Raw genomic sequence first — 8162 nt, forward strand, 5'->3', positions numbered from 1 at the left:
TGGGCATTTAAAATAAATCATTTTGCCACAAAAAACACAAAGCAATGTATTAAAACTGGTTTAGAGAATTGCCCAAATGATTTTTTCAACATGATTTGAATTTTTTTCATATTACATTAAATGTCAAATTTTCTTCAGCAAATCTATCCAAATACTACATTTTCATTGTACAACTTAATTTATATTAATATAGTAGAGTGTCCTAAATTGATGTTCATCAGGATACCTTCCTCTAAGCCCTAATGGTTTCTATCTTCCATTTAAAATGTATAAGTATCTTTTAATTAAGTTGTTATTCTCAAAGATATTCTGGAGAAATGATTAGGAATTAAACACCTATAAATTCTTCTTCACTTCTGTTACAGTGTAGCAATTTATTATCTAACCCATAGTGGTCTATCAATTGAGTAGGTTTACTTTCTTGTTCTCTTCAGACATAGCTGACTACAACTCATAAAGCAATGGCTGGCTACAGCTTCTCTACTTCTTTATTAACAACTGTAACTGAGACGGATCAACATTCTTTGATCTATACATTTGGACGAGATTTCGCCTCCAAAGAAAGTCTTCTTTCTCCTGAACCTGCTTCACCAATTTTGCTTTTTCTTCGTTTAATTCTTGTTTAGGAAGATTCTAATTCACAAACTCATTTTGGAGAGCACTGCATGACACAGAATCAAGTGACTGAGATTCACTCACATTGATATTCTTGAAGGTATTTTTCAAATATGTGATTTCTTCAAATTCACTTGTCTATGTGTTTAAAATTTTCTTGAAATTCCAAACAGTTTTCCTCTGTGGAATACGCTGGTTTCTCTGAAAAGTTCTGATTGTTTTCTTCATTCTCTACTTTAAGAAGTTTTATCACATTGTAACAGGAATTAAATGAAGATCTTGTTTTCCTTAATCTTTCTTTAAGTGTTGCACTCATAGGTTGTTTTCATGAACTAATTGTACGGTAAGATGATGGATTCACAAAGGCCTGTGGAGTACTAGGCAAAACCACAGCTGAGTCTGACTGACTTTCCATCTTGAAAATGAAATCTTGGTTTACCTCTCTGCTCTCCCCAGCGTGAGCAGGAAGCACATGCAGTTGCAGCCATAAATCTATCCTGTGCCCAAGGTGGGGCCATGCGAGAGGGCTATAGTCAATAATAATTTAATTGTACATTTAAAAATAACTCAAGGAGTATAATTGGATTGTTTGTAACACAAAGGATAAATGCCTGAGGGGAAGGATACCCCATTCTCTATTATGCAATTATTATGCATTGCATGCCCGTATCAAAACACCTCATATTCCCCATAAATATATACACCTACTATGTACCTACCAAAATTTTGAAAAAAAGCAATCCCATTTGAAATAGCTACAAAAAGGTACCTGGGAATAAACTTAACGAAGGAGTTGAAAGCCCTCTCCAAGTAAAACTAAAAAATTCTAATGACACAAAGTGAAGAGGATGCAAACTAATGAAAAGACATCCCAGGCTCACAGATCAGAAGAATTAACATCATTAAAATAAAAAGACTGCCCAAAGCAGATTCAGTGCAATACTTATCAAAATGCAAATCTAACTGACGCCTGATGATCAGAGGTGACATTCTTTACAGAAATAGAAATAACAATCCTCAAATCCATATGGAAACACAAAAGACCCTCAATAGGCAAAGCAATCCTGAACAAAAGAACAAAGCTGGAGGCATCATACTACCTGACTTCAAAATATACTGTATCAAGCTATAGAAACCAAAACATCATGGCATTGATATAAAAAGACACATAGACTAATGGAAAAGAACAGGAAACCCAGAAATAAAACCACATATTTACAGCCAACTGATTTTTTGACAAAGGTGACAAGAATATACATAGGGAAAAGGATACCTTCCTCAATAAATGGTGGTGGTGTTTTACTGTCCCTTCTGTATGGAGCTTTGGACCTGAACCTTTTATGACACTTCCTAATCAGTATAAATGTAAATTTGCATAGTACACAAATGCATTCACAGACATACACATATAGATATGCATGAATAATAAGAGAGACCATTGATCAGCATGTTTCATGTTGGCCACTTGTGGACAGTGATTTCATCCAAAAAGAACATACGTTTTAAACATCTGAGTAGTTTAAGTTAGAAAAAAATGATGAAAGGAAAACAAGAAAACAGGACAAGTGTCCTCCAAAGAGCAGTAGCTGATGACCATACGTTGTAAACAGCCTGACTTCGACAGTGAGTGATAGGGGACATGTAATAAAGCCTGGTAGAATCCAAGAAATCCAGTGTGTCCACAGGCAGACAGGTGTATAGTATGGACCAATGTTTCTACAATTTAGGGTGAAACTTTCTGTCCCCAGTTAGTTGTGAAAATAGTTTTTAAAAACAGTTTTAGCCTTTTAAGAGTAATTTTCTAGTCCCTTCTGTGCTTTGAAATGTTAAGGATCAAGTTTAGGGGTAAGTTCCCTGTTGGGAGATCCTTGTTTTCAGGATTTGAACATGTGCACGACTTGCACCACATACTGCCGGCAGATGGGGCACTTGCTCATGCGCTTGCTACACTTGGTGCAGGTGATCATGTGCCTGCACTCAAGCAGGTAGAGGCATTTTCAGAGGTTCTAATAAATGACATTTCCCAGAAGTGTGTATTTCGTTTAAACATTTTGTGTGCAAGTGTCAGAAATCCAGTGGTGTTTTCTGAACATCAAAGCAGGGGATTTGATTATAAGGATACAGGAGTGTATCACAAACCCTCAGGGCAGGAATGATACTGGACCTCCAGTATCATTAGAATTAGAAAGCTCTCAGAAACCAATTCTAGGTTCACCTGGCAGTTCTGTGTCTCTCATCTCTGTTTTTTCTTTCTTTACAAACAGATTTTCTGTGCTCTACTGTCCACCTAGTGGAAAATATGGCTGCCTATAGCTAAAGAGGTTTCATGGTACGTATCAGCCACTCAGAAAATTTAAAACTCATTATGGATCTCAATTTCAAAGTGGGTCAGGGGCCTGTCCCCACCCTAGGTCGAGTCTACTGTGGCCAGAGGAGCAGGGCTATGCAGGTGATGCATGGCAATGAGTCAGGCATTGTCATGTGCTGAGGACACAAGGATGAATGACAGGGTCCCTGCACTCAAGTTGTTCACTGTCTAGAAGACAGAAACAAAATCAGAAAACTTAGAATCCAACAAAGTAAGTACTTTATGAACAGTACTGTGGGTTCCACAGAGGCAAAAGTAATTTTGCCAAAGTATTAGCAGTCGAAGTAACACTACATCTGGATTTTAAAGGCAGAATATAAATTTGTTGTAAGAAAAGGGGTGTGGTAGTAGCAGAGAGAGGTTAGAGGTTAGGGCAGGGGTCCCCAACCACTGGGTCACAGACCTGTACCAGTCTGCAGCCTGTTAGAAACTGGGCAGCACAACAGGAGGTGAGTGGCGGGCAAGCAAGCATTAGTGCCTGAGCTCTGCCACCTGTCAGATCAGCAGCTGCATTAGATTCTCATAGGAGCACAAACCCTATTGTGAATTGGCATGCGTGGGATCTAGGTTGTGCGCTCCTTATGAGAATCTAACTGATTCCTAATGATCAGAGGTGAAACAGTTTCATCCTGAAACCATCCCTGCACTGCTTCCCGTCTGTGGAAAAATTCTCTTCCACAAAACTGGTCCTTGGTGCCAAAATGGTTGAGGACCGCTGAGTTAGGGCATTTTAGAAAAATAAATGATATGGGCAATGGGCCAGAGTCTGAGGATAGTGGGAAGTCATTGTGATTGAAGAATAGAGTGAGAGGTGAGAAGGGAGGTAGAATGACAGGAGATGAAGCAAGAGAGGAATATTTTGTATTTTGGGGAGGTGACCTCACATGTATACTGAAGAGGTCAGATTGTATTTTATAGGCAGCAGTTTTAAAGGACTGACATGATCAGGGCTCTTATGTGTATTTAATTTTTAGGTGAAACTCTGCCACTGGTAGGACAGGCAGATGTAGTTCATTATGATGAGAAAGAACAGAATCTTACTATTTACTAGTTCATAAACATGTGTTGATGTGTACCAATTCAGAGGAGCAATCCAAGCCTTTCCAACTATGACCTTGGATGTCATTCTATCTCTCGGCACTTCAGTTTCCTCATCAATGTCCTCATCTATAAAATGGAGGATAATTACTTACAAGTTATTATGAGATTAACAGAAGAGAGCCTAGTACATAGTAGGCACTACGAGTGTTACCTGTAATTTTTTCCCTATCCTCTGAGCTATGCTCAGGGTCCCAAGCTCTATCTTGTCACAGCCACATATGGTGCAGGCTGGGGATACCTACTTAACGGCTTCATTCTTACATATCTGTGGTGTGTTCCTATGCTAAATGACTTCCTTCTCATAATGCGTAAGCAGAAGAAGGAACCAATGAGGCGATTTCTACCTCAATAGGTATTGGAGTAGACAGAAGAGCCTGGTGTCAGGATGACTCATTAGAATAGTCTGAAAGAGAATGATAACAGTGGGTCGTGGGAATAAGGAGGAGGTGGCTGTGATCACGAAGATATTCTGAGATAAAAAATCAGTAAGATTGTGTGCCCAAATGCATGCGGAAATTGAGGAAAAGTGATGAATTGTAATTTACCATGTGTGTAAGCAAGATGAATAGATCTTTTGACTCTACTGGATCAACTACTTCGATTTTTAAAAATCCTAGATTTCAGTTGGCTTATTCACTTGTTCCATTGGTAGCACAAGTTAGACAAAAATAACTGGCATGATCTCCACTCAGCCCTTAAGAAGAATAGGAAAAGAAAATTAGCCAGGTGTGATGGCGTGTGCCTGTTTTCTCAGCTACTCAGGAGGCTGAGGTGGGAGGATTGCTTGGGGCTAAGACGTCAAGGCTGCAGTGAGCTATGATTGTGCCATTGAACTCCAGCCTCAGGGACACGGCGAGACCCTGTCTCTAAAAAAAATAAAAATAAATTTAAAAACACAATAGATCTACTGCCCCATCACTGACAATTGTTGAAGGCAACAGCTAGTAACAGTGAAACTATATTTATTTCTTCCAGCTTTACTAAGATATAACTGACAAACAAAATTGTACCCAAAGGATTATAAATCATTCTACCATAAAAACACAGGCACATGTATGTTTGTTGTGGCACTGTTCACAATAGCAAACACTTGGAACCAACCCAAATGCCCATGAATAATAGACTGGATAAAGAAAATGTGGCATCATAGAATACCATGCAGCCGTAAAAAAGGATGAGTTTATGTCCTTTGCGGGGACATGGATGAAGCTGGAAACCATCATTCTCAGCAAACTAACACAAGAACAGAAAACCAAACACCACATGTTCTCACTCATAAGTGGGAGTTGAACAATGAGAACACATGGACACAGGGAGGGGAACATCACACACCAGGGCCTGTTGGGGGGTGGGGGGCTAGGGGAGGGGGAGCATTAGGAGAAATACCTAATGTAGATGATGGGTTGATGGGTGCAGCAAACCACCATGGCATGTGTATACCTATGTAACAAACCTGCACGTTCTGCACATGTATCCCAGAACTTAAAGTATATTAAAAAAATTAAAAAAAAAACACAATAGATCTACTGCACCAACACTGACAATTGTTGAAGGCAACAGCTAGTAACAGTGAAACTATATTTATATCCTTCCAGTTTTACTGAGATATAACTGACAAATAAAATTACACATATTTATGGTTTACGCATTTTGATACATGTATATATTGTGAAATGATCTAATGTATAGCGTGGTGACTATAGTTAATAATACTGTATTGTATATTTGAAATTTGCTAAGAAAGTAGAACTTAAGTGTTCTCACCACAAACATACAAACATAAAGGAAACTGTGAATAAATGAATATACTAATTATCTTGATTGTGGTAATCATTTCACAATGTATACATATATCATTTCACAATAAATTATATTTTTAATATAGGGCAAAGATTGAATTTTTGACTGGATAATTGGAGCATATATTATACAATATATATTTTCGGCTGTTTCTGGAAAAAAATATTCAACAGATTCTCATAGAATAGTGTCACAAGTCCAAATGTAAGGCATCAAAAAGGTTTCATGTGTGGAAATTAGTAGCAGACTCCATGTTGCAACGTCTAAAAACTGCCTAGATAGAAATATTTTAGAGGTTAAAAAGCATTAACAATTTTATCATTGATTGGTGATAATAAAGTAGGCAATCTAAGTTGTAAGATTATAAATTCCCTCCACTCCATGGTACTCAGTAATGCCATTTTCATTTTTAAATTTTTAACTAAGACGGGAAGAGAGAGGGAGAGGGGCTGACTCTGTAAACATGTTTATTCTTCATGACCTTGCCCTGTGCCAGTGTTGCTCAGCCACACTAACTCTTTCTCTTTCTTTCTCTGGCCTGGGAAGACATCAATCAAAGGTAATAAATTTAAACAGGTGATTTTTAGAGTCCCTGGTTTCAAAACATTATAAAACAAAGTATATAGGACTGAACTGAATCCTATAGGACCTCCTTTTCAGAAATAGTGGAGGGTAGTTATGTTGTAAAGGAAGAAACAATGTACAGGTAGGTTATTATTATTATTAACCTATATATTATTATTAACCTTTATCTGTCATTTAAAAAATTTACTATGAAAAATTTTAAACACAATAGAAAATACATAATAGAAACAACTCCCCATATATCATGTATTTAATCATTAATATTTTGTTCTACTTATTTCATCTATTTTTAAAATCTCTAAGAGATATCTTTTAAAAATTAAAATTCTCATTCAACACTATTAATATGAATTCCTTATATCAACTATCATCCAGTAAATGTTCAATTCCCTCTGATTGTCTCAAAACGGTCTGGATTTTGCTTTAAAAAAAAAAAAAAAAAGATGTCAGTCTGGGTGCTGTGGCTAATGCCTGTAATCCCAGCACTTTGGGAGGCTGAGGTGGGCGGATCATTTGAGGTCAGGAGTTCCAGACCAGCCTGACCAACATGATAAAACCCCGTTTCTACTAAAAATACAAAAAAATTAGCTGAAAAAAATTAGCTGGGCATGGTGGCCTGCGTCTGTAATCCCAGCTACTTGGGAGGCTGAGGCAGGAGAATCACTTGAACCCGGGAAGCGGAAGTTGCAATGAGCCCAGATCACATTACTGCACTCCAGCCTGGGCAACAGAGCAGGACTCCATCTTAAAAAAAAAAAAAAAAAAAAAAAAAAAAAAAAAAAAGATGTCATTTGTTCAAAACAAGGTCAGCATGTTGCAGTTGTTTGATATCTCTAAAATCTCCTTTAGTCTGTAATAATGCTTCCTCCATTTTTTTTCCTGTGCCAGTTAATTGTTGATAAAATTGGGTCATTTGTCCTGTAGAATTTTACACGTTGTATCTTCATGATGTCACTTAGCATGCTTTCCTGTCCCCCTCATGCCTGTAAGCTGGTAGTTAGAGCTAAAGGCTTGATTAGATTTAGGTTCATTTTATTTTTTTATTTTGGCAAGAATTCTTCCTAGGCAATGCTGTATACTTTCTATTTCAACACACAAGGAAACTTATAATGTCTGCCTTTCTACTTATAATAATTTTAAGATTGATCAGTAGGTTCGAGTGATGCCTTTCAACTACAGGTTTTAGCAGTCATTGATAATCATTGCCTAGGTATATTATTATACTATATTGAGTTTACAAAACAGTGATTTTTCTAATTCTATCATTCCTCATGCATTTATTAATTGTGATTCTTCTACAAGAACTTTCCTTTAACAACTATTTGGATATCCTGAAATACAGTCTTTACAGGACATATATGATAATTGCTTCCTTCTCTTTATTTATTAGTTTCTAGAACAAAGAGTGCCTTAGCAATCTTCATGGCTGGTCAATGAGGTTCGTTTGCTTTTTGGAGTATCATTATTCACTCTTGATGTTCAAATGGCCTTATCTATGACCAATGGGAGTTCCTTCACATTGGTTCTTATGTTCTTTTGACATAACACCATTAGCCTTTGCCAATTTTCTAGCTAGAAAATATATTTTTAGAATGAAGTAACTGCATCTTGAGTGTATATTGATTTTTTTGGGGGGGGTATAATTGAAATCCAAACACTGCACATATTTAATCTGTACAATTTGATGAGTTTG

General features: G+C 37.1%; 1 pseudogene; it reads right to left on the bottom strand.

The window, feature by feature from the left end:
• Window positions 1–328: 328 nt before the first annotated feature.
• LOC101136031 (swi5-dependent recombination DNA repair protein 1 homolog) lies at window positions 329–6697 on the bottom strand (annotated as a pseudogene).
• Between the last annotated feature and the right edge of the window lie 1465 nt (window positions 6698–8162).

This window comes from Gorilla gorilla, chromosome X (assembly GCF_029281585.2).
Source record: "Gorilla gorilla gorilla isolate KB3781 chromosome X, NHGRI_mGorGor1-v2.1_pri, whole genome shotgun sequence".
Taxonomy (NCBI): Eukaryota; Metazoa; Chordata; class Mammalia; order Primates; family Hominidae; genus Gorilla; species Gorilla gorilla.